The sequence below is a fragment of the Rhinatrema bivittatum genome, chromosome 2 (assembly GCF_901001135.1).
Source record: "Rhinatrema bivittatum chromosome 2, aRhiBiv1.1, whole genome shotgun sequence".
In the NCBI taxonomy this organism is placed as follows: domain Eukaryota; kingdom Metazoa; phylum Chordata; class Amphibia; order Gymnophiona; family Rhinatrematidae; genus Rhinatrema; species Rhinatrema bivittatum.
The window spans coordinates 32222135-32240434 of NC_042616.1; the positions used below are offsets into that span (position 1 = coordinate 32222135).

The 18300-nt window shown below is 43.2% G+C and overlaps 1 protein-coding gene and 1 long non-coding RNA gene across 3 annotated transcripts in view; both read left to right on the top strand.

The window, feature by feature from the left end:
- LOC115083760 (oocyte zinc finger protein XlCOF6-like) overlaps window positions 1-18300 on the top strand; it is a 136015-nt gene that overhangs the window by 57102 nt on the left and 60613 nt on the right. The gene's annotated exons all lie outside the window — the stretch shown is intronic.
- On the top strand, window positions 4974-5680 carry LOC115083772. The gene is made up of 3 exons (XR_003854399.1): window positions 4974-5115; window positions 5263-5352; window positions 5620-5680. It is a non-coding gene; the product is annotated as an uncharacterized LOC115083772 (long non-coding RNA).

An 18300-nucleotide genomic window follows, 5' to 3' on the forward strand; every position in this document is an offset into this window, starting at 1 on the left:
AGTGGGGAAGAGACTGGAGGAAAAAACCTAAATCAAGGGTTCGTACAAGAGAGAATCCACATTTATGTATGGAGTGTGGTAAAACCTTTACATACAAATCACAATTAAAAGTACATCAGAGGATGCATTTGCCAGAGAAAGCATTTACCTGTATTGAATGTGGTTAAAAGTTTTATTCAGACATCACATTTAAAAGAACATCAGAGGATCCATTTGGCACAAAAACCATTCACATGTCCTGATTGTGGTAAAAGATTTTATCATAAATCAGATTTAAAAGTGCATCAGAGGATTCATTCAGGAGAGAAACCATTTACATGCATACAATGTGGTAAAAGCTTTAATCGTAAAGGAAATATAAAAAAACATTATGGTCTCCATGTTAAAGAGAGACCATTTACATGTTCAGACTGTGATAAAAGCTTTCTTCAGACATCAGATTTACAAGCACACCAGAGGACCCATTCTGGAGAGAAACCATTTACATGTCCAGATTGTGGCAAAAGTTTTAAACAGAAAGCACATACAAAGACACACCTAAGTATTCATATAGGAGAGAAACCATTTACATGCCCACGGTGTGGAAAAAGCTTTAATCTGAAATCAAATTTAAAAGTACATCAGAGGATCCATTCAGGAGAAAAGCCATTTACTTGCCTACATTGTGGTAAAAGATTTAATCGGAAGTCAACTATAAATAAACATCTGAGTATCCATATGAGTGAAAAATCATTTAGCTGTCCAGAGTGTGGTAAAAACTTTATTCAAAAATCAGATTTAAAAGTACACCAGAGGATCCATTCGGGAGAGAAAGCAGTTACTTGCCCAGATTATGGTAAAAGCTTTAATCAGAAGTCAGATTTAAAAACACGCCAGAGGATTCATCTGAAAGAGAAGCCAATTACATGTTTAGAGTATGGTAAAGCTTTAATGGGAAATCAATTTTAAAGGCACACCAGAGGATCCAAATGGAAGAAGCAAAGTGAAGAAAAGCAAGGAGAAATCAGAAGATGAAGTTCCTGACTTATATGGAAATAGATCTGTATCTTGGACCATCTATTGATATCACAGAAATTTAATAAAAAAGAAATAAAGGGAAAAACAATTGTTTATGGAAATGTCATTGATAGTCAAGTACCTCAAAGAATGGAAGGAAAAAAAAAAAGTCTCGCTCGCAAACTGAAGCCTGCTATATCAAAACAAAAGATCGTCTTAAATTCATCTACTCCAATAACAAACTGGGAATAGAAGCAGAAGCACAACAGCTGCGGCGATATGAAGAAAAGAGAGGAGAAATCAAAATATTTGGACAGAACCCAAAGCGATTCTATAGGGAACTGGGAGAGACCATTACTGCAGCTGAAAGAGCACCAACCCGGAAGAAAACATTTAGTTTCATTTATAAGGGTTTGGTTTCCCATGAACTTTATTTTGTCTAACTTATTTCATTAAAAAATGAAATATTAAAAAAAAAAAATGGGGCTGCCCATGTCCCCCACCCATTCGTCCCATCTGAAAAAGGCCGGGGCCAAGATCCTCCCTGGCCTCCGCCTACTCATTCGGGGGGGGGGGGGGTATCTAATACCAAAGCCTAGGCTGATTATTGTGGCAACCTAAAGCGGCCTAGACCTACACAAAACCCAAAGCTTCAGCCTGGTCCTGAAGCTGGCTCCCTGTCTGGAGAGCGGGTCCCGACACTGGATCCTCAGCACGGACCCAGGCCAGACACCAGGACCCATCCCGGAGGCTGGCTCCTGACGCCTGGGCCTCAGCCAGATCCCCATGACAGGCCCTTGGCCAGCACTTGGGCCTCGGAGGTCTTCTGTCTTCGAAATGCCATCTGCTTGGGAGGTGCCGGAATTAACTGCGGCGCTTCCTCCCCAGCGGAGGGCACCATCTTGTTGCGCAATATCTATCGCCCTGCTTGCACCTCCTCCCGGTCATGTGGGGCAGCAACTAATTAGGATGCTGGAGGCAGCGTGCTACCAGTCGTCTCCTTTGTGTGACTTCAGGCTCCTCCTGGTGGTGATCCGCTGCACGCTTTTCCCGCTTCCTGAGTGTGCTGCCTTGGGTTCCTTGATTGTGGGATCAGCCAGCAGCAGAGCTATTCAGAGGTTAGGCCAGCCTGCTCTTTTTCTCAGTGATTGCACTTTGACTGCCTCTCTTCCAGTGGACACCCCCCCCCCCCCCCTGCGAATGATCCAGCAAACCCCTAGGGATCTGTAAACCCCCAGATGTGTAACCACTGCGATAGAGTATAACAGAAGCAGAATGGTTACCCAGCACACAGGAAAATTATGCAAAGGGTGGGCATCAAAACTATAGAATGGCCTGAAGTAACAACGAGCGAACTGGAAGACTAGCTAAAGAGCTCTAAATTGGAAGAGCCATGGCCCTGATGGGGGTGCCAAAGTTTTGGTTCAAGCAGTTGATCTCTCCAACAAGATCTTGAAAAGTGAATAAATCAGTTGATCAGACAACCAGGATTAACACTACGGTAGTTAACTGGAAGAGCACTCTTGCAAAAGAAATCCAAGCAATGTCCCCACTAATTAATTATTGTTTAATATGCCTACCTACAATCTACAAACTGGTTGCTATAATAGATGCAGATAGAATATATAATCACAGATTTTAATAACATTGCAGCAGTAGAGAAGGATATGGAACCAAGGACCAGTTGGTGCTCAATAAAGCCATCATGAACAGGTGAAAAACAGGTTGAAACCTCAGTATAGCATGGATGGACCATTAAAAAAAAAAAAAAAAAAAAAAAAAAAGCTTTAGTATCTCACATTCTTGGATAATAAATTGCTCTGACATGTACAAAGTGAACTCTGGACTGACTGAGTATATCAAGTGGCAGACTACCACGCCATCTGAATAATATTAAAACCCAACAAGGAATATTTCAGGAAGATTTTTTTTTGTCACCACTAGTTCTGCCTGGCACAGAATCCTCTGAGTACTCTCATTAATTTGTTGGGCTATGGATTTTGCCTTAATTCCAGAGATCCTAATTATCCACAGACATCACTCTTACTGTTCTGTAGATGATTTGATGCTTTACAGCTCCTGTGATCATTATTTAGTAGCGATGTGAATCGTGTGCCCGATCGTTTTAACGATCGAAATCGGCTGGCAGGAGAAGAAAATCGTGTTTGGCACGATTTTTTAGCTAAAAAAATCGTTTTTTCCGGTTAGTGCGCACTAACCCGCAAATGCTCGGTGCTGTTCCCCGTCGCCATTTTGATACCAGATAAGCACGCAGTAGCCACTAGCCAGCCATTAGCCACTGCCACAAGAGAAAGTGCTAGCAGCAGGTGCCAGGAAGTAGTGCAAGCACTCAGTCAGTACTGTAGTAGAACAGTGTAACAGCCTGCTCTGTAAATTTAACCACTGTAAGTATAATAAATTAATAATAAACTTTTTTGTTTAGTTTTTCTTATAGTATGTTAATGTTTTGAAGCTCAGGTTGCAAGTTTCTTTATTAAATGTTTTGTTTCACTAAAGTAGCATATTAAATAGAGAAGTACTTAATTTCATTTTATGTAAAGTTTCCTTAGTTTAATATACAAAGTACTTCATTTTATTTTATGCTACTCTAGTGAAAAAAAAGTTTAGTTTAACACAGGAACTGCAAACTTGAGCACAGTGAATGTGTGTGGGGGGGGGGGGGGCGGTTGTGAAGGGGGAGACAGCTCCTGCATTCAGCTCTGATTTTCTGAAGAGATCTGTCCTTCAGAGACCAGGGAGTGGGGCTGCTTGCACCTTCCCCTCCCTCTCTCTCCCATATACCAGCAGTGGGTGGGGGGGGGGAGGGATGTGAAGGGGGAGACAGCCCCTGCATTCAGCAGCTCTGATTTTCTGAAGAGATCTGTCCTTCAGAGACCAGGGAGTGGGGCTGCTTGCCCCTTCACCTCCCCCACCCCCTCCCCTTCCCTTCCCCTTTTCTCTCCCATATACCAGCAGTGGGGGGGGGGGGGGGGAGGGATGTGAAGGGGAGACAGCCCCTGCATTCAGCTCTGATTTTCTGAAGAGATCTGTCCTTCAGAGACCAGGGAGTGGGGCTGCTTGCACCTTCCCCTCCCCCTCCCTCTCTCTCCCATATACCAGCAGTGGGGGGGGGGGGGAGAGGGATGTGAAGGGGGAGACAGCCCCTGCATTCAGCAGCTCTGATTTTCTGAAGAGATCTGTCCTTCAGAGACCAGGGAGTGAGGCTGCTTGCCCCTTCACCTCCCCCACCCCCTCCCCTTCCCCTTCTCTCTCCCATATACCAGCAGTGGGGGGGGGGGGAGAGGGATGTGAAGGGGGAGACAGCCCCTGCATTCAGCAGCTCTGATTTTCTGAAGAGATCTGTCCTTCAGAGACCAGGGAGTGGGGCTGCTTGCACCTTCACCTCCCCCACCCCCTCCCCTCCCCCTCCCTCTCTCTCCCATATACCAGCAGTGGGGGGGGAGGGATGTGAAGGGTGGGATACTTCAGCCCTTTGCATTCTGAGCTTCTGAACTTACTTTTTTTCATCTTCTTTTTTATTTTCTCATTGTAGATGGATCGAGATAGGGAGTCAGCCCAACCGTCCTCCTCAAAGGCAGCCGATGATCGTGATACTAGGTCCAGGAAGCCCCGGTTCACACAGGCAGATGTGGACCTCCTAGCCCGGCTACTCCTCCTGGATGAGGAGCATCTCTACACCCCCTCAGGCAGCAGGCCTAACCTTCAAAGGGAGTCTGCTGCCTGGGTGGCTCTCCAGGAGGAGTTCTGCCGGAGAGCCTCTTACCCGCGTGAGATCGAAGATCTCAAGAAGAAAGGTGAGAGATAATGTTAACTAGTGGTATATTATTTATATTTATTTATCATTTTGAAATGGTGGGATTTGTATTTGGGAATTTGGAATGCCACATTGAAAGATAGCTAAGTATTTTTTTATTACTGAATTTTATATATTGCATAAAAAAATAACCTAGTAGGGCATGTTGTGTTTAATTGATTAATAAATTAATTACAATGTTATTCTATTTCCTTTCTACCTCTAATTCTCAGGTCGGCATCTGAGACTTCACGCGGGTGATTGGCTTGAGGAGGTCCGCAGGACATTAGTGTGTCCTTTGCCTGGTAGGTTGTTTTGAGAACAAGTACACAAATATTATTCAATTAATTGTAATGGAATTTGTGTTTTAATAATGTTTGTGTCAGATCTGATTCCTTTTTTTTTAAATTTTAACTGTTGTTCTCTGAAATTTGATCTGTGTCTTCGTACAGAACCACACACCAGCAGGGACGAGGCGGGGCTTCCTGAGCCCAGTAGCTGTCAGCAGAGGAGGACGGAGGGAACCGTCGCTGGTGGGCCAGGTATTATATTAGATAATTGAGCCCTGACCATTGACCAACGTGCTGCAAATGTGAATGGGGGAGGGGGGGATGTGAGACTGAGGGAAGGGGGTATTAGTCAGTGAGAGGGGAGGGAGGCATACAACTGAGACAGAGTGCATGCAAATCTCTCTCATGCATATTCATTAGGGATATCCTGAAAAGCAGACTGGTTTGTGGCCCTCGAGGACCGGAACTGCCCACCCCTGTTCTATATCTTATGTTGAATTTTTTTACATTTCTTTACAGGGCAAGAAGAGGCAGCCACAACCACCAGTGGTGAAGAAAGAATGGAGGCAGCCACAGCAGGGACCAGCAGCAGCACCAGCACCACTGCTGCTTTACTCCCTGCAGGATCTCCTCCAAGCTGCGTATGCACTGCACATGCGCAGTTTGACATGCTGAAGGAGATCCTGCAGGGAGTAAACAGCCTCAGGGCAGATGTCAAGGATGTGCAGAGGAGGCTGTCAGCCATGGAGGAGGCCATTCAGGAGCTGAGGGCACAGGTATCTCCTCCTCATGAGATGCCTCGTGAGGAGGGGATGCCAGTGCCCTCTGCTCCAGAGCAGGATCCTCCTCCCAGGTTGCCATCCTCCTTTCCGCATCCTTGAGTACTAATGAGTATCAAAATTAGCCCTGAGTGGGGTGCTAAACAACACACAACTTTTTTTTTTAATTTTATTATTTTGTCATTTTAAAGTTATATTTTGATAACAGTATTATTTATTTTCGTTATATTTTTGTAGTTAATAAAATGTTTTTCGTTTGAGAAATATTGGTGGACTCAATTATTAAAATTATTATAAATTGGGATTTATGGGTGCTTGTCAAGAGATTTTCTAACATGCACACAGCAATAAAATTACCAGTGTTATCAATTAGTCTTTCAGTTTCCAGTCCATCTGCAACTCATCAAGATCAGCCTCAGTTTCCCCCATTTCTCCCAGACCCCGACCTAGTCAGTATTTCACTGTTAAGACTTATACAATCACTTACTCCAGATAAAGAGCGAGAATAAATATATTAAGCTGCCAAATCTACACATACAGTAAATCTCTTATAAAATAGCGACTGACATACATAAATGTTGGCCTCCACTTGGGAACAGCTGGACCATCCCTTTTTTTCACACGTGTAGATTTACTCATGTTGTACTAGTATATAAACAAGTATATGCAATTTAAACATGTAAATGCTGTTTTTTTATTAATGCAACTTGAAAATTCAGCTTAACATGTATCTGCTCAGCAGGGAGAAATATTTAAATCTCGGCCAGAGAAAGCTTTTGAATACTGACCACAGGGAGGTTAAGTAACTCATGACACATAGTGGAGAGATGGTTTTGATTTAGGCACTAACTTAGGTGGTCAGGCTTTATTTCTAGAGAGTGAGACAAATTGGTCCCTATAAACCAGGGTTTCCCAAATAACCACTCAGCCGGATTTTATGCATGATGTAAATTTGCATATACTGAGTCCCCATGATATGCAAATGTATCTCATGCATATTCTTTGTGGATATTCTAAAAATCCAACTGGCTGTGGAATCCCCAGGCCCGGTTTGGTAAGCTGAGCTATAAACTGTCTCAGCCTGAAAAATAAACCATAAATCCCAATTGCACATACAAAGTCCTTGGGTACTTGCCAGGTTCTTATGGCCTGGATTGGCCACTGTTGGAAACAGGATGCTGGGCTTGATGGACCCTTGGTCTGACCCAGTATGGCATTTTCTTATGTTCTTATGTCCTTATTCATCAAGCTGACAAGATAGATGATAACAGCACAGCAGACACCTGAGGTGAAGAGGCAGGGGCAGTTCTATCATGAGGCAGTGCTGCTGCTGAATGCTCCATCCTGCTGCGTCCCCAAACGACCTTGCATCCCCATCCTAGACAAGAGACTCACTCCTCTTCCCAGTCACAGCGAATTTTCACATTCTCAAGCAGCGGAAGGTTCATTTTGATGAAAACCAATTCCTCTACTAAGTCTGGATTCAAATGTGCACCGTGTGGACTCACAATGTTCCCTGTCAATGAAAATACTCTTTCACTTTGCACACTGGTGGGTGGGCAGGAAAGATAAGGCCACATTGAAGCTTTTTCTGCCCAATATCTCAGGGGATCTGACTCCATGCTCTGAACTGGCTCAGAGAGAAAATTCGTCACATGAATTTCTGCAACCTTCTCTTGCAGGTATTGCTGCTGGTTAGCAGCACCACCAGTCTCAAATCTGCCAAGTCTTGCTCTTGCTTTTGAAATAGCACCAGTTTGATGAAATTTGGGAGGAGAATGGGGTGTCATCATGAGAGGGGAGCAGCTGGTGGAACTGGAAGAAGTTGAGCAGGATGGAGTGGGAGGAGTTGAAATCTTTTCAACCATTTTAATCAACTTATTTTTCCAGGATGCAAGAGTATTGCACTTGAGAGCAAAATTGCCTTTCACACGTGGGTCACACATAGCAGCTAACATATAGCAATCCTTTTCCATTAGAGGTTTCAACCTTTTCTGTACTTGCTCTTTTAAGCATTTCACAAGCTGCAACACTTCCTTCGACAAATCTGTCTGATGCAGAAATTCCTCTAATACCTGCTCCAGATCATATATCACCTAACGTGGCTGTAGCTGCACTCAGTTCATCAGTATATTCTTTGAAAGGCTTGAGGACATACACCATCTGTGCAATGTTTGTCCAGTCCTGACATCCAAGTGGATTTTCCAATCCAATTTCTGATTCCATTGCCAAATCATGCAGAGGTGTCTGTCGTTCAGACAACCTCTCCAACATAAGATAAGTGGAATTCCATCTGGTAGGCACATCTTGAACAAGGTTATGCAATGGTGCCCTAACTGCTATTTGTTTTTCTCTGAGTTCCTTCCAACTTTTCACACTGCGATTGAAATGCCCAGCTATTTTGCGACACTTTTCAATCAACCGCTTCAGGGCTTGACTAGTACCAGCACCTTGCACTTCCTTGCCACTTAGCCCCAACGCATCCCTCACTACCAGGTGCAGTATATGTGCAAAGCATCGGATGCCTTTGAATCCACCATCATCCAGAGCCTTACTCATATTGGCAGCATTGTCAGTAGTGATATATCCATTTAAACATTCCATATCACTGCTTCTAAGTAGCCCTTTCCATCCTTCCATCATCCCCTGAATTGTCTGTAAGATATTTACAGAAGTATATCTCTTGTCTACCACTTGAGCATGCAGTAAAGCCCACCGGTATCCTGGAGAAAGCTTTTTGGAGCTGCTGGTGCTACTGCAGCCACTGCTTCTTGTGCTGTCAGTTAATGCCTCATCCAGCTGCCACCAATGTGCTGTTAGAGACAAATATGCATGCATTGCATTCATACTAGTCCAAAGGTCAGTGGTGAGATGTATGCTCCTTCCCTTTGCCCTTGCCATCACAATCTGCATTTCAGCACGACATTGTGAGTACAGGGAAGGAATCACCTGACGGGTAAATCTAGTTCTTGAAGGAATTTTGTAGTCAGGGGCTAAAAGATGGATCAGCTGCTTAAATCCATCATTCTCTACAATCTGCAGTGGCTGATCATCCACAGCAATCATTACAGCAATTTGTCGTGTCACCACTTTGGATACTACTTGCTTCCTAGTCTGTGAAACTGAAGAAGGACACCACCCCATCTGCTCAATAGTAGCTTGCTGCTGCTGCCGGGGAAGAGGAGAAGGAGAAGGAGACTGCTTCTGCTTCACATACACACAATCTTCTGAAGTAATTTCCTTCTGTGGCTTCCCTGCAGCTTCTGCAAGCAACAGTGCTCTGTTCTCTTTCAAGGTGATATTTCATGTTGGTGGTAGTAAGATGTCCAATACTTCTTCCACGGCTCACCATCCTTTTACAATGGATACATTCAGCACATCTCCAATCATCCGTAACATTAAAATGATTCCAAACCTTAGATGTTTTTCTACTGTCCCTTACTCTAGGCTGGACATTTCTTGTCGTTGTCATAGTAGTACTAGTAGCAGAAGAAGTTCTTGTTGTATTAACCTGCCAATTTTCAACTGGTTTAGGAATAGAGAGGATACTGGCACTGACAGTGGTACTGGTTTTTGCAATCAGACTACCATCACCTGATTCATTACTACCATTGTCATTGGTGGTGTTCTTCTCCTCATCCTGATCATCATCAACATTGTCATCCTCCTCCTCAGAGTCCTCTGATTCTTTATTCAACACTTGCTGTAGCACTTCATCTATCAATAAACTTTGCTGCTGCTGCACAGATTTGACTTTCACCTTTCCTGATTTTGCTCCTTCCTTGTCCTGCAAGTTACCTTGCACTTTTACATTAGCTGCATTAGAAGGGGTATCATTATCAAATCACAGTTTTTTTTTCTAGTGACTGGAATTCTCTTTCCAGTAGCACTCTTCTTCTTACCAGCAAACATTTTAAAACTTTATGGCTGCAAGTCCAGTCCAGTACCAACAAGTAAGCTGGCACAGCAGTGTACTGATAGCAGCACCTAATAGATAAGATATAAAGAAGGGTTAGTTAGTGAGTGACTTCGTCAGTCAGTGACACGTCAACTGAGTGACTATTAATCTGACTAGTGGCTCACTGGCATGGCTAGTAGCCAGCCACTACCCCTGATACTGAGAGATTTATAAATTGTAACCGTCCGCCAGCCAGGCAGACTCAAGTCCAGCGCCAACAAGGTAAGCGCTGGACCTGAGTCTGCCTGGACAGAGCATAGGAAGGATATAGTCAAGTGACAGGTCACTGTGTGACTAGTAATCTGACTAGTGGCTCACTGGCATGGCTAGTAGCCAGCCACTAGCCAGCCACTACCCCTGATACTGAGAGATTTATAAATTGTAACCACTAACCGCCACCAGCCAGGCAGACTCAAGTCCAGCGCCAACAAAGTAAGCGCTGGACCTGAGTCTGCCTGGACAGAGCATAGGAAGGATATAGTCAAGTGGCAGGTCACTGTGTGACTAGTAATCTGACTAGTGGCTCACTGGCGTGGCTAGTAGCCAGCCACTAGCCAATGACACTAGGCTACCCCATAATAAATAATATTATCCTTAATATACTAGCACTACTAACAAACAATTGATTTATTAATTTAAGGCTCACGTGCAAGTCCAGCGCCAGCACACTGGCACTGTAAGACGACACACTAGTTTAGTAGTTAGACTGATATTTCAGTATTAATCAATCACCAGCTGCAGCTAATAGTACACTGATCGATTGATAATATTATATATATTATATAATGCAATGCACAGTAAGCAATGATGTGACTGCTGGAGTGGTGCACTGCCTGCCTACCTAGGCTTGAATATATTAATGCTGCAGTACTAATAAATTATAATTCTGCTAAAATGCCACTAGCCTCGCCAGTTACACTAGGCTAGTAGCCTAGTCAGACATTCACCACCACCTAGTAATTAATTATTAATTCACTGATATAATAAATCATTTAAAAAAATTGAGTAGGTTAATATAATAGATGTAGTAGATTGAATAAAGATCTGATGTTTCTCCTCTCCTCACACCAAACAAAAGCAACACACAAGCAGAGAAGCCCTTCTTATAAAGCTTAGCTAGTGAGTAAAGTAGGAGGGAAAGTAAACATACTGGCCAGTGTGGCCACTTCAAAAATACACTTACCAACAATCAATTACCATATACATATATTTGAAGTGTGTATAATAGTTCCAGGACCACCTTTCTACAATGCACAAGGGTTGGCAAATTCAACATGCACTAGCATTTCACCTGCCAGTGCCTGCCTGGTAACAAAAATAATAAACAAGTTCTAGTCACATGAGTGATGATCATCACATAACTTTTTTTGTCAAGCTACCAACCGTTTCCATTTCCCATCCCCCCCAACCATCACCTCAGTGGGAACCTTGGTAACATCAATAAATAAATATTCTTACAGGCCTACCGTTCCTTCAACAACCATCTTCCTGATGACCCCCTAAGCTGTGTATAATGCATTCCCTGTATTACCCTTTACAATGTGCTCCTGTTGACTTTTCTCCCAATAACCTTCTCCCCGATGACCTCCTGAGCTGTTTACAGTGTTCTCCATGTATTATCTTTACAATGTGCATCCGTCCCCGGTTGAAGAACCGTCGTTCCCTGTAAATAGTTACCCAGTTTCCATATGTTCATGTTTTTCTCTTGTATGCATAGTTTACTGTTCTATGTAATGGCACTGCCAAAAAGTTCTAAGTAATGACATTGCCAAAAAGTTTTAAGTTATCTGTAAACCGACACGATGTGCAAACGGTTGTCGGTATATAAAAACCTATAAATAAATAAATTAAAAAATAATAAATAAACATCAATAAATAAGAGGGCAGCCAGCCAATAGGAATACATATTCATTCCTAACTGACCTTAACTGACCTGAAAAGTGTCAATTTGTAACATTTTCTGTTAGTGTTCGTGAGTTTCCATTTCCATTTAGTGCATTTCCATTTCCCATCCCCCCCAACCATCACCATCATAACCGTCAGCAGAGACTTAGGCCTATCCTGCTGACACCGATCACACAATTTCTTGGGCTGACTCTCTTCTCTCTCACACTTTTTAACGCACAATCCATCTCGAAGAAGAGTCACATACTCAATGACTTACTATCCGACACAAAACCTGACATCTGTGCCATCACAGAAACTTGGTTAAAACCCACCGACACTGCTCTAATAAATCAGCTTCCCATCCAGGCATACGATATCCTCTCCATACCCAGGCCCAAAAAAAGAGGAGGTGGACTCCTCCTCGCAGCCAAAAAAACTCTAGGTCTGACATTGCAGACTTCTAATACCCTATCAAACATCGAATTTGCGCTCTTCAACTCTAAACACCTGACGATCGGCCTAATTTATGCCCCACCTGGAGCACTTGAAACAGACCCTTCATCAATCATAGAACTCACAGCAAAACACCTAAACTCCGGAAAACCTGCCATCCTCTTAGGAGATTTTAACTTGCACGTAGATGTCCAACCTCACTCCACCAACTGTAAAACGCTTCTCGCCTCTCTCAGCAATATGGGCTTCAGACAGATTGTGACGGAACCAACCCACAAAGCTGGTCATACGTTGGACCTCATCTTCATAAATGAGGGAATCGCAACACATACCATCCCAACTTGCCTCCCAGTACCGTGGTCAGACCATTGTATCATATCTTCGGTATTAGATATAAAAAAACTCCCTACGACAGCCACACAACCAATAACTATATCTGTCCGGAAACAGTGCTCAGGAGACCAACTAAGCGAACACCTCGCCAAGGAACTAGTGCACCTAGACCTCTCCAACGCCAACTCTGCAACTTTATCATGGATCAACATCACCAAAAAGGTTGCAGATCAAATATGCCCCATGACGACCAAATATATCAACCCTAACAAAGACAACAGGAAACCCTGGTTCACCCAGGAACTGAAAAAACGTAAACAAGAACTGAGATGCAAGGAACAAAATTGGCGAAAAAACCCATCTTTAACCACCCGCCTCACCTACAAAACGTGCCTCAACTCATACACAAACGACATTAACAAAACCAAAAGAGAATTCTTCTCCAAAAAAATCCACCACCTCATCTTTGATTCAAGGGCACTGTTCTCATATGTTTCAACTCTTACTAAACCCCCTGCGCCTTCCATTCCAGACGATCAAGCTCTCAACAAAGCGAATGAACTAGCTGACTTCTTCGATAACAAAATCACAGCTCTCCTAGCCCCTCTCAAAGGAGCAGCTACTCTTCCAAACCACGTTCAACAATCATCACAATCAACCAGCCAACAATCTTTGCACGCAACAGATCAACAAACCTCGCACTCTACCGTCCAGCAATCTTCACCTTCACACATGCAACAAACATCGCACCCAACCACTTTACAACTTAACACAACTCCAATAAAGCTCGACAAGTTTGAGCCTACATCCACACTAGAAATAGAGAATATCCTCAAGAAGATAAAACCATCCTCTCACCCTGCAGACCATATTCCATCAAACACCCTGAGTCTGATCACCAACACTATAACCAAACCTGTCACAGACATCATTAACTGTTCTCTCATCCAAGGCCATGTACCTAACCAACTCAAGTTAGCCATGCTCAAACCGCTTCTGAAAAAACCCAACCTTCCCACCTCAGACCCAGCTAACTTCAGACCCATAGCAAACCTCCCCATGTTAGCCAAAACTATGGAGAAAGTTGTTAACAAACAACTCACAGAATTTCTTGAAGAAAACAACATCCTCACCCCAAACCAATTTGGTTTTCGCAAGACGAGGAATACCGAATCATTATTAGCCACTCTATCAGACACTATTATCTTTAACCTAGAAAAAGGCCATCCTTGCCTCCTCGCTCTCCTGGATCTCTCATCAGCGTTCGATACTGTTAACCACCAGTGCCTCCTACAACGACTAACGGACATTGGCATTACAGGAGCAGCATTCAACTGGTTCAAATCATTTTTGGAAAACAGATCATACAAGGTCAAGATAAACAACAATGAGTCCCACGCCATCGAATCCAAAAGGGGAGTACCGCAAGGATCATCCCTCTCCCCGACTCTCTTCAATATATATCTTCTCCCACTCTGTCAATTACTCACCAACCTCAAGCTAATTCATTTTCTATATGCGGATGATATACAAATCCTCATCCCTATAGAAGACTCACTACACAAAGCTATGTCACACTGGAATAGATGTCTCTCAGCTATCAACAACCTCCTCACCAGCCTCAACCTAGTCTTAAACACAAAAAAAACTGAAATCCTCATTATAGCGCCGGAAAACTATGTCCCACCCACAATTCTTAATACTAGCCAAAGCCTGGATACCTTTTCACAACAAGTAAAAGACCTAGGAGTCATCATAGACAGCGGATTCAGCCTCAACAAATTCGTCAACAACACTACAAAAGAATGTTTCTTTAAACTTCAAACCTTAAAGAAACTAAAACCACTCCTGCTATACAGAGATTTCCGCATGGTACTACAGGCCATCATACTCCCAAAACTGGACTACTGCAACTCCCTCCTTCTAGGCCTACCAGCATGCACCACAAAACCACTTCAGATGGTCCTTAATGCCTCAGCAAGAATCCTCTCAAATGCCAAAAAAAGAGATCATATTACACCAATCCTTCTTCATCTCCACTGGCTACCAATTAAATTCAGGATCCAATTCAAATCCTTAATGATGATACATAAAGCCTTGTACAACATCGCGCCTCTCAAGCTAACATTCCAAATTCAACTACACACATCCATGAAACCGATCAGAAGCGCTTATCAGAACAGACTAATCACCCAACCAGCTAAATCCGCGCTGAGAAAACGCGCCCTATCCACAGCGGGCCCTTCACTCTGGAACTCACTTCCCACAGACCTTCGCCTTGAACCATGCCACTCCACATTTAAAAAGAAACTTAAGACTTGGTTATTTAAACAAGCATTCCCGCAGAGCTAAGAGCAGGTAGAAAGTCAGTCACATATCATCCGTTTACCCCAGCATATTTCACATAACTTGTTATCTTATTTACTGTTATTTTTCATGGATGTTTACTGTTAGTTACTTATTTATTTCTATTTATTTCTATTTTATTTTATTTATGTATTTATTGTTATTATCTATTTATTATTACTTCTTAATTGTTAACATTATTATATATATTTCCCTGTTATTTGGATTAACCATGTTCATTGTAAGCCTCTAACTTGAAGCGATATTTACTGTTCATTGTAAACCGGGGTGATATGTATATTATACAGGAACCTCCGGTATATAAATCCTTTAAATAAATAAATAAATAAATAAATAAACATCAATAAATAAGAGGGCAGCCAGCCAATAGGAATACATATTCCTTCCTAACTGACCTTAACTGACCTGAAAAGTGTCAATTTGTATCATTTTCTGTTAGTGCGCACTAACAATGGTTAGTGCGCACTAACTCCCATTAGTGCACACTAACCCGATTTACGATTTTTTAACGATAAATCGTTAGAATTCCTATTGTATCGAGATCTTTAACGATTTAAGATGATATTAAAGTTATCTGACGATAATTTTAATCGTTGAAAAACGATTCACATCCCTATTATTTAGTGGCACATCAGGGTGGCATTCGATCTGGTCAAATGTGCCAAGGCAACCTTACTTGATTCATAATAGTTTATGGACTTCCCCTCTGGAAACTTGTCCAAACTTTTTATTTATTTATTTTTTTAAACCCAGCTACACTGCCTTAACCATATCCTCCAGCAATGAATTCCAGAGTTTTTGTATATTGAGTGTGAAAATTTTCTCTTATTTTGTTTTGAATGTGCTATCTAATAAATTCATGGAGTGTCCCCTAGTCTTTGTATTTTTTTTCAAAGAGTAAAAATCTGATCTACATTTACCTGTTCTGTTCATGATTTTATAGACTTCTAGCACATCCCCTTCAGCTGTCTCTTCAAGCTGAAAAGTCCTAACCTCTTTTATTTAGCTTTTCCTCTTAAAGGGGATAGAATGGCTCCTCTATCATTTTGATTGCCTTTCTCTGTACCTTTTCCAGTTCAACTATTTCTTTCTTAGCACCTAAACAGACGGATTCAGGACCAGTGGATTATGCACCTTTACCAGTAGATGGAGACAAAGCAAACTGACATCACAGTATATATACTCCTGCAGTGACATCAACCTGCGTGTCTTCATCTTCAGCAGATGGTGGAGGTGCATTTCCCTACTGGGGATTGCTTTAAATTTTGGAAGAAGGAAATTAATTTGCTCTGTTTTCCTGCTGTGATACCAAATGGTCCCTCCCCCAGTTGAGAATTCCTGAGGTGATTTCTATGTGCCTTGGTCTGGTAGCCATTTTTTTTCAGTCGGTGTGGACTTAACTGCTTGGATAGCAGAAAGGCAGCGGGTGCAGGAAGCAGAATTCGGCAGTGACGGCATATGCCTTCTTCCCCTGCAGCTGGAGACCATCTCTGTACTCGGCCAGGAAAGGCTGAGCTCAGGTAAGATTCAAAAAGAGTTAAAAGAAAAAAAAAAATAGACACATGAGAGTTTTTGTGTAGGGCTTCCTCCTTACCTGGTCTCCATGCTCGTGTCCAGATCCGAGGGAGGTTAAAAGACGTGGGCAGCCTGACGGGTTGGGCCGCCTCTGTTGGCTAGGCTCCACTCTGAGGCTTTTTTTTCCCCTGTGTACCGCGTGGTAGGCCGCAGCAGTGTTTTCGTGCACCTTGTCCGTATGTTCAGCTGCCCTCTTCAGGATTGTTGGTTCGTCAGTACATCTGACTGCGCCCAGGTTGTGCATCCAGTTTTTGGATGCCTAGGCAGGCATTGGTTTTGGCATCCAGGTTAAATGGCATCTGGGCTAGACGTGCCCTTACCTGTACACACAACTTGGGCGTTTTGATTGTGTGCTTTCTTTGGGCCACCTAGTCTTGTGATGCCTAAATTTTGGATGCATATTTAAAAAAAAAAATAAAAAATGGCGTCTATAGCTAAGAAACTTAAGTGCCTTTCTCTGTGCACTGCCTGTCATATTTGGGCATCTCAGCCTGTTCTAACTTGTGCCTGTGCTGTTTGGAGGCTCAGGAAGAAATATCTTCCTCTGATTTTACGAAGCCTGGTTCTTCCCTGCCTGATGAGGGTCTGGGTAAAGATGTGTCAGGAGGGGTACCCGATCTTGGAACTGCCTTAACTGGTTCTTCAGCAGGGGAAGACAGCTCAGTGGGCATAGCACAGGTGCCTCCTGGTTTGGATCCTTCTGCCTTTTCTTGGGTAGAATTTGTTTTCAAGGATTTGGAACTTCAAGCACAGTTCTCAGCCCAGTCCAATCATGCCAGTACAGAGCCGTAGCTTGGTACTGCTGTTAAGCCCTGTAATACACCTAGATCAGCAGTAGGACTTCCCGATAAGGATCTGGATGGCATGGATGATGAGGATGATCCTGATTCCCTGGAGGTTGGGGAAATTCCTCCGAGACTGAAACCGTATGGGACTATGTTGTGGTTCTTTCATAGAGATGAGCTGCTGGCTCTGACTTCCTAGACTTTGAAAATGCTGGGAGTACCTGGGATGGATTCTAATTCTGAGCCAAAAAAAAATTCCATTTTGGTTTCCTTGCATAAAGCCTCTTGTCTTTTCCCTGTGATGGAGGCCATTCACGAATTGATTGATGTTGTGGGGCACCCAGAGGTTAATTTCAAAGGGATCTAGCTTTGGAAGATCTGTATCCCTTGGATCCAGTGGTGAGAGAGTGTTTGTGTTTTCCGAAGGTGGATGCATTTGTTTGTGAGGTCTCCAACCGGATGACTATCCCTGTGGAGGGAGGAGCGGACTTGAAGGATGTTCATGATAGGAGGATTGAGACCATCTTTAAACAAGCATTTGAAGCAGTGGCAATGACCTTGCAGATAGCTTCTTGTTGTTCCCTGGTGGCTCGCTCATGTTTACTTCTCTCTCAGGAGGTCGAGGACTCTGGAGTGAATTCCAGGGCAGTTATGGAGCCAGCATCCGCCTTTTTGGCAGATGCAGACTGCGATTTTGGGGTGGCTTTGATAATAGCGGCCAGACATCAGTTATGGCTGAGAAATTGGTTGATGCGACCTCTAAGGCTAACCTTATGAAATAGCCCTTTGAAGGCTCGCTCTTATTTGGGAGCGAGTTGGAGAAACTGGCCAGTAAGTGGGGTGAATCCCTGGTTCCTTGGTTGCTGGAGAATAAGCAGATGCCACACTCTTTTAGAATGAGAGGTCTTGCTAAGGGATCCAAGTGTTTTCGACTCTACAGAGGAGCGATTTTTCAGAGGACTCAGCCTTTCGGTAGGTCTCAGTTCTTTCGTCCCAGACAGCCCAGGCAGGGCATGGTCTCAGGCAGTGGACCCTCCCAAGCCTCCCAATAAAGGTTTCCCAA